Genomic DNA, 9,609 nt, shown 5'->3' with positions numbered 1-9,609 from the left:
TGATCACAGATTTTCTTCCTTCTGGCCCTAGCTCTTCTAGTTTAGCCAGAAAATGGACTTTTATGTTTTCACTCAAAAATCAAGTTTTGGTGGGAAATAAAAGTGATTACAGATTTTCTTCCTTGGAAAGAAAATGGATTTTTATGTTTTCACTCAAAAATCGAATTTTGGTAGGAAATAAAAGTGATCACAGATTTTCTTCCTTTTGGCCCTAGCTCTTCTAGTTTAGCCAGAAAATGGACTTTTATGTTTTCACTCAAAAATTGAGTTTTGGTGGGAAAAAAAGTGATCACAGATTTTCTTCCTTTTGGCCCTAGCTCTTCTAGTTTAGCCAGAAAATGGATTTTTATGTTTTCACTCAAAAATCGAATTTTGGTAGGAAATAAAAGTGATTACAGATTTTCTTCCTTGGAAAGAAAATGGATTTTTATGTTTTCACTCAAAAATCGAATTTTGGTAGGAAATAAAAGTGATCACAGATTTTCTTCCTTTTGGCCCTAGCTCTTCTAATTTAGCCAGAAAATGGACTTTTATGTTTTCACTCAAAAATCAAATTTTGGTGGGAAATCGAATTTTGGTGGGAAATAGTTTAGCCAGAAAATGGACTTTTATGTTTTCACTCAAAAATCGAGTTTTGGTAGGAAATAAAAGTGATCACAGATTTTCTTCCTTTTGGCCCTAGCTCTTCTAGTTTAGCCAGAAAATGGACTTTTATGTTTTCACTCAAAAATCGAATTTTGGTGGGAAAAAAGTGATCACAGATTTTCTTCCTTTTGGCCCTAGCTCTTCTAGTTTAGCCAGAAAATGGACTTTTATGTTTTCACTCAAAAATTGAGTTTTGGTGGGAAATAAAAGTGATCACAGATTTTCTTCCTTTTGGTCCTAGCTCTTCTTATTTAGACAGAAAATGGACTTTTAGGTTTTCGCACAAAAATCAAGTTTTGGTGGGAAACAAAAGTGATCACAGATTTTCTTCCTTTTGGCCCTAGCTCTTCTAGTTTAGCCAGAAAATAGACTTTTATGTTTTCACTCAAAAATCGAGTTTTGGTAGGAAATAAAAGTGATCACAGATTTTCTTCCTTCTGGCCCTAGCTCTTCTAGTTTAGCCAGAAAATGGACTTTTATGTTTTCACTCAAAAATCGAATTTTGGTAGGAAATAAAAGTGATCACAGATATTCTTCCTTTTGGCCCTAGCTCTTCTAGTTTAGCCAGAAAATGGACTTTTTTGTTTTCACTCAAAAATCGATTTTTGCTAGGATATAAAAGTGATCACAGATTTTCTTTCTTTTGGCCCTAGCTTTTCTAGTTTAGCCAGAAAACGGAGTTTTATGTTTTCACTCAAAAATTGAGTTTTGGTAGGAAATGTAAGTATTCACAGATTTTCTTCCTCTTGGTCCTAGCTCTTCTAGTTTAGCCAGAAAATGGACTTTTATATTTTCACTCAAAAATCGAATTTTAGTAGGAAATAAAGGTGATCACAGATTTTCTTCCTTATGGCCCTAGCTCTTCTAGTTTAGCCAGAAATTGGACTTTTATGTTTTCACTCAAAAATTGAGTTTTGGTGGGAAATAAAAGTGATCACAGATTTTCTTCCTTTTGGCCCTAGCTCTTCTAGTTTAGCCAGAAAATGGAATTTTATGTTTTCACTCAAAAATCAAGTTTTGATGGGAAACAAAAGTGATCACAGATTTTCTTTCTTTTGGCCCTAGCTCTTCTAGTTTAGCCAGAAAATGGACTTTTATGTTTTCACTCAAAAATCGAATTTTGGTGGGAAATAAAAGTGATCACAGATTTTCTTCCTTTTGGCCCTAGCTCTTCTAATTTAGCCAGAAAATGGATTTTTATGTTTTCACTCAAAAATCGAGTTTTGGTGTGAAATAAAAGTGATCACAGATTTTCTTCCTTTTGGCCCTAGCTCTTCTAGTTTAGCCAGAAAATGGACTTTTATATTTTCACTCAAAAAGTGAATTTTGGTAGGATATAAAAGTGATCACAGATTTTCTTCCTTTTGGCCCTAGCTCTTCTAGTTTAGCCAGAAAATGGACTTTTATGTTTTAACTCAAAAATCTAGTTTTGGTAGGAAATAAAAGTGATCACAGATTGTCTTCCTTTTGGAACTAGCTCTTAAAGTTTAGCCAGAAAATGGACTTTTATGTTTTCACTCAATAATTGAGTTTTGGTGGGAAATAAAAGTGATCACAGATTTTCTTCCTTTTGGCCCTAGCTCTTCTTATTTAGCCAGAAAATGGACTTTTATGTTTTCACCCAAAAATCGAGTTTTGGTGGGAAATAAAAGTGATCAAAGATTTTTTTACTTTTGGCCCTAGCTCTTCTAGTTTTGCCAGAAAATGGACTTTTATATTTTCACTCAAAAAGTGAATTTTGGTAGGATATAAAAGTGATAACAGATTTTCTTCCTTTTGGCCCTAGCTCTTCTTATTTAGCCAGAAAATGGACTTTTATGTTTTCACCCAAAAATCGAGTTTTGGTGGGAAATAAAAGTGATCAAAGATTTTCTTCCTTTTGGCCCTAGCTCTTCTAGTTTAGCCAGAAAATGGACTTTTATGTTTTCACTCAAAAATCGAATTTTGGTAGGAAATGTAAGTGATCACAGTTTTCACTTAAAAATGGAACTTTGGTAGGAAATGTAAGTGATCACAGATTTTCTTCCTTTTGGCCCTAGCTCTTCTAGTTTAGCCAGAAAATGGACTTTTATGTTTTCACTCAAAAATCGAATTTTGGTGGGAAATAAAAGTGATCACAGATTTTCTTCCTTTTGGCCCTAGCTCTTCTACTTTAGCCAGAAAATGGACTTTTATGTTTTCACTTAAAAATGGAACTTTGGTAGGATATAAAAGTGACCACAGATTTTCTTCCTTTTGGCCCTAGCTCTTCTAGTTTGGTGAGAAATAAAAGTGATCACAGATTTTCTTTCTTTTGGGCCTATCTCTTCTAGTTTAGCTAGAAAATGGATTTTTATGTTTTCACTCAAAAATCGAGTTTTGGTGGGAAATAAAAGTGATCACAGATTTTCTTCCTTTTGGCCCTAGCTCTTCTAGTTTAGCCAGAAAATGGACTTTTATGTTTTCACTCAAAAATCGAATTTTGGTAGGAAATGTAAGTGATCACAGATTTTCTTCCTTTTGGCCCTAGCTCTTCTAGTTTAGCCAGAAAATTGACTTTTATGTTTTCACTCAAAAATGGAACTTTGGTAGGAAATGTAAGTGATCACAGATTTTCTTCCTTTTGACCCTAGCTCTTCTAGTTTGGCCAGAAAATGGACTTTTGTATTTTCACTCAAAAATCGAATTTTGGTAGGATATAAAAGTGATCACAGATTTTCTTCCTTTTGGCCCTATCTCTTCTAGTTTAGCCACAAAATGGACTTTTATATTTTCACTCAAAAATCGAATTTTGGTGTGAAATAAAAGTGATCACAGATTTTCTTCCTTTTGGCCCTAGCTCTTCTAGTTTAGCCAGAAAATGGACTTTTATGTTTTCACTCAAAAATCGAGTTTTGGTGGGAAATAAAAGTGATCACAGATTTTCTTCCTTTTGGCCCTAGCTCTTCTAGTTTAGCCAGAAAATGGACTTTTATGTTTTCACTCAAAAATCGAATTTTGGTAGGAAATGTAAGTGATCACAGTTTTCACTTAAAAATGGAACTTTGGTAGGAAATGTAAGTGATCACAGATTTTCTTCCTTTTGGCCCTAGCTCTTCTAGTTTAGCCAGAAAATGGACTTTTATGTTTTCACTCAAAAATCGAATTTTGGTAGGAAATGTAAGTGATCACAGATTTTCTTCCTTTTAGCCCTAGCTCTTCTAGTTTAGCCAGAAAATGGACTTTTATGTTTTCACTCAAAAATCGAATTTTGGTAGGATATAAAAGTGATCACAGATTTTCTTTCTTTTGGCCCTAGCTCTTCTTATTTAGCCAGAAAATGGATTTTTAGGTTTTCACTCAAAAATTTAATTTTAATAGGAAACAAAAGTGATCACAGATTTTCTTCCTTTTGGCCCTAGCTCTTCTAGTTTAGCCAGAAAATGGAATTTATTTGTTAAAAGGTAAAGTGGTCCTTTTGGCCTTTTAGTACCTTAAAAAGTATCAAGTTTATATATTTTTTCCAGAATTGTTTATAATAATGTTTTGATATTTATTTTTATTTTCAATTTATACAAAAAAACACCATCAGCAACTACAACAACAGCAACATTAAGCATACAAATGCAAATTGACTACAACAATTGGCTGTATGTATGTACGTTGCAGTGGCAATATAGAAACAATTGCAAAATGTTGTAAAGGCTTAACAATACAAATACAACAATATTTATTTGTTGTTCTTTTTTGGTTTTTATTTCTTTTTTTCGCCTTTGGTTTGCTTTTTTTGGGGGGAAAAGAAAAATGTGTATGGTTCTGCATACAAAACAAACTTATACACAAACTCAGCCAAAACCAAAGCCTGGCAAACTCTGCAACTAAAAACACCAGCGTAACAACAACAAACTGAAGCATAGTGAATGCAACGAGCAAAAAAAAAGCAAAAAAGGAATCGGTACAAAAAACCAATTGCGGACGCGGTTGTAGGCCATTAAAAGTGCTTGTTGTTGAGCCTTTGCCACATGGGGTTTTATAGAATTTCATAAACACACTTATGCAGACAGACAGACACACAAACATGAACTGAAACATACACACTTAAGCACAAACACATACTTAAACACATGCACATACTCACGCTTGCACACAATGATATTACTACGCACCGGAAGTGACCACGACGACAGTCATTTGTAAATTGTAGAAGTAGTTGTAGTAGTTGTTTGTAAAATGAAACGACGATTGGATGGACAGACAGGAGGATGGAAGGATAGACGGACGGATGGGTAGACAAATATAACAACTGTATGTAAATTGTTGCAACCAACAACATCACAAACAAACAAACACACACACACACACACACAGCCTCAATCATACAAAAAGAACATGATAACATTGCCTTTAACAATAATATGCAGTAGAAGGTACAATTGCACTGTACTGTGGGTAGAACTACTAACTAATGAGGACTTTCTAAAAACACTAAAAAGCTAAAGTTAAGATTTCAGATTTAAGCAAGATTAACTTAACAACTTAACCAGAAATAACTCTATATGTATTCTTTCATAACCATGATTTTCCCAACTTTCAGCTCTACTGTTTACCACTTTATTTCCTATATTTTTTCAACTTAAAAGCTACAATTTTTTTTTTACATTTTTTTAAATAAGAACAACACAACAACAAACAAATAAAACTTTTAACTAAAGCCATTTTTAGGTTAAACCTGGCCACGACTACTACATCCTCTTGCACTACTACTCATTCATACATACATACATCTACATAAAAACCTACAAATTTAAATAACAAAAGTCTATTTTTTTAATACACATATTCCGTTTCCCTGTCCACTGACTCGCTCGCATACAATTGAATAAAATTGAGCTCCAATTTCTTGTTGTTTTTTTTTTTTTTCTCACAACACAAACATAAAAAAATACTATAGTTTAATACACTCAAAACATGTTTGGGGTTATTAAAATTACACAGAAAAACTATAACAGAGATAAATGAATATAAACAATTTTGGGTGGAAAAAAATATCATGTAGTATATGAATGTAAAGCAGAAAATGTTGCCAACAAAATTTTGTATGAAAAAAAAAACAACAACAGAAAAACACTTGGTTAAATAAAGCTAAAAGAAATGCATTTAAAAAATTAAATTTTTAAATACATTTTTTTAAATAAGAGAGTTAATTAATAAACTGTAAATAATACAAAGAGCAACATGTTGCTAGGATCTGCTAAATAAGAGTAACATATATAAATAACTTAAAACAATACTAAAACAGGACTACAGCAGAACTAGAAAAAAACTAGAACAGTACTAGTACAGAACTAGAACAGAACTATACAGAACTAGAACAGAACTAGAACAGAACTAGAACAGAACTAGAACAGAACTAGAACAGAACTAGAACAGAACTAGAGCAGAACTAGAACAGAACTAGAACAGAACTAGAACAGAACTAGAGCAGAACTAGAACAGAACTAGAACAGAACTAGAACAGAACTAGAACAGAACTAGAACAGAACTAGAACAGAACTAGAACAGAACTAGAACAGAACTAGAACAGAACTAGAACAGAACTAGAACAGAATTAGAACAGAACTAGAACAGAACTAGAACAGAACTAGAACAGAACTAGAACAGAACTAGAACAGAACTAGAACAGAACTAGAACAGAACTAGAACAGAACTAGAACAACTAGAACAGAACTAGAACAGAACTAGAACAGAACTAGAACAGAACTAGAACGAACTAGAACAGAACTAGAACAGAACTAGAACAGAACTAGAACAATAGAACAGTAACTAGAACAGAACTAGAACAGAACTAGAACAGAACTAGAACAGAACTAGAACAGAAACTAGAACAGAAACTAGAACAGAACTAGAACAGAACTAGAACAGAACTAGAACAGAACTAGAACAGAACTAGAACAGAACTAGAACAGAACTAGAACAGAACTAGAACAGAACTAGAACAGAACTAGAACAGAACTAGAACAGAACTAGAACAGAACTAGAACAGAACTAGAACAGAACTAGAACAGAACTAGAACAGAACTAGAACAGAACTAGAACAGAACTAGAACAGAACTAGAACAGAACTAGAACAGAAACAGAACAGAACTAGAACAGAACTAGAACAGAACTAGAACCAGAACTAGAACAGAACTAGAACAGAACTAGAACAGAACTAGAACAGAACTAGACAGAACTAGAACTAGAACAGAACTAGAACAGCAACTAGAACAGAACTAGAACAGAACTAGAACAGAACTAGAACAGAACTAGAACAGAACTAGAACAGAACTAGAACAGAACTAGAACAGAACTAGAACAGAACTAGAACAGAACTAGAACAGAACTAGAACAGAACTAGAACAGAACTAGAACAGAACTAGAACAGAACTAGAACAGAACTAGAACAGAACTAGAACAGAACTAGAACAGAACTAGAACAGAACTAGAACAGAACTAGAACAGAACTAGAACAGAACTAGAACAGAACTAGAACAGAACTAGAACAGAACTAGAACAGACTAGAACAGAACTAGAACAGAACTAGAACAGAACTAGAACAGAACTAGAACAGAACTAGAACAGAACTAGAACAGAACTAGAACAGAACTAGAACAGAACTAGAACAGAACTAGAACAGAACTAGAACAGAACTAGAACAGAACTAGAACAGAACTAGAACAGATCTAGAACAGAACTAACAGAACTAGAACAGAACTAGAACAGAACTAGAACAGAACTAGAACAGAACTAGAACAGAACTAGAACAGAACTAGAACAGAACTAGAACAGAACTAGAACAGAACTAGAACAGAACTAGAACAGAACTAGAACAGAACTAGAACTGAACTAGAACTGAACTAGAACTGAACTAGAACTGAACTAGAACTGAACTAGAACTGAACTAGAACTGAACTAGAACTGAACTAGAACTTAACTAGAACTGAACTAGAACTGAACTAGAACTGAACTAGAACTGAACTAGAACTGAACTAGAACTGAACTAGAACTGAACTAGAACTGAACTAGAACTGAACTAAAACTGAACTAGAACTGAACTAGAACTGAACTAGAACTGAACTAGAACTGAACTAGAACAGAACTAGAACAGAACTAGAACAGATCTAGAACAGAACTAGAACAGAACTAGAACAGAACTAGAACAGATCTAGAACAGAACTAGAACAGAACTAGAACAGAACTAGAACAGAACTAGAACAGAACTAGAACAGAACTAGAACAGAACTAGAACAGAACTAAACAGAACTAGAACAGAACTAGAACAGAACTAGAACAGAACTAGAACAGAACTAGAACAGAACTAGAACAGAACTAGAACAGAACTAGAACAGAACTAGAACAGAACTAGAACAGAACTAGAACAGAACTAGAACAGAACTAGAACAGAACTAGAACAGAACTAGAACAGAACTAGAACAGAACTAGAACAGAACTAGAACAGAACTAGAACAGAACTAGAACAGAACTAGAACAGAACTAGAACAGAACTAGAACAGAACTAGAACAGAACTAGAACTGAACTAGAACTGAACTAGAACTGAACTAGAACTGAACTAGAACTAAACTGAACTAGAACTGAACTAGAACTGAAACTAGAACTGAACTAGAACTGAACTAGAACTGAACTAGAACTGAACTAGAACTGAACTAGAACTGAACTAGAACTGACTAGAACTGAACTAGAACTGAACTAGAACTGAACTAGAACTGAACTAGAACTGAACTAGAACTGAACTAGAACTGAACTAGAACTATGAACTAGAACTGACTAGAACTGAACTAGAACTGAACTACTGACTAGAACTGAACTAGAACTGAACTAGAACTGAACTAGAACTGAACTAGAGCAGAACTAGAACAGAACTAGAACTGAACTAAAACAGCACTAGAATAGAAATAGAACACAACTAGAACACAACTTAAACACATCCAGAACAGAACTAGAACTGCATTAAACTGATATTGAAGTAGTTCTAAATTCTGTAATTTTAACTACTTTTTTATAACCACCATTTAGAAACCTTGTAATTTTTAATGATTTGCATTTCCTTTAATAAACATCCGGAAATATCCTTTCATGTCAAACACATTTAAACACTTATAATATCCCGTTAACAAATTCTTACTTTAATTACATTTTTAACCTTAATTTAGTTTTGACACTTTCACTCACTTACTTTTCATTATCTCTACGCCATGGAGACATAAATCCATTAAACATTTATGGCTGATTTTGGTATTTTATTTATTTTTTTTTTTTTTTTTTTTTTTTCTTTCGGTGTTTATGAACACTTGTCGTTATTATCGTTATAATTTCACTAGAAAAGTTTTATTCCTTTTTGGCATTTGCTGCTGTTTGTGTGTTTTGATATATTTGCACTTAACTAACCTTAGCCAATTGAGTTTAATATTGTTACTATTACCACCTTCTAAATTGCCAACATTTAGGGTCAATTTAACGTTTTGCCTCATAATACTTAGTTCGTCTGGTTGTGATTATAAACGTCGACATTTCGAAAAGAATGAACTGAAAAAAAAAAAACTTGTAGGAAAATTGTAAATGTTAAAAGCTTTTTGAAATACAAACGTCGACTACACAGCTGATTATGAGAATGCTGATGATGATAATGATGTCGACGACTACTACAACAACAACAGCAGCAGCAACAATGCTTGATTTCGTATAGAATTGAAAAATAGCCCTTAAGTCTATTGTACTGCCAGTGTTTTCAACTCATCTATGACTATTTTTTTGTTTAATGTTAATGACTGAATTGACTGGCGTTATTGACTGAATGAATAGAGGCAAACTGTGGGTTGTTGTTATTGTAGTAGTTGTTGTTATTAATGTTGCCATTTGCTATTACCGCGCTATTACACTTACAACACATTACAATATGGGAATATGAACAGAGTGTTATGAAAAGAGTTGTAAATTTCAAATGAGAG

The 9,609-nt window shown here is 33.4% G+C and overlaps 1 long non-coding RNA gene across 1 annotated transcript; it reads right to left on the bottom strand.

Annotated features, from left to right (window-relative positions):
• Positions 1-8,908: 8,908 nt before the first annotated feature.
• LOC119610869 lies at positions 8,909-9,393 on the bottom strand. The gene is made up of 2 exons (XR_005232021.1): positions 9,248-9,393; positions 8,909-9,187 (listed from the first exon to the last, which is right to left on the bottom strand). It is a non-coding gene; the product is annotated as an uncharacterized LOC119610869 (long non-coding RNA).
• Between the last annotated feature and the right edge of the window lie 216 nt (positions 9,394-9,609).

The sequence above is a fragment of the Lucilia sericata genome, unplaced genomic scaffold (genome assembly GCF_015586225.1).
Source record: "Lucilia sericata isolate MDLA Ls3-8-SP2 unplaced genomic scaffold, ASM1558622v1 Contig001294F_arrow, whole genome shotgun sequence".
Taxonomy (NCBI): domain Eukaryota; kingdom Metazoa; phylum Arthropoda; class Insecta; order Diptera; family Calliphoridae; genus Lucilia; species Lucilia sericata.
Note: the sequence above shows the minus strand (reverse complement) of the source record. Positions and strands in the feature narration are given on the sequence as shown.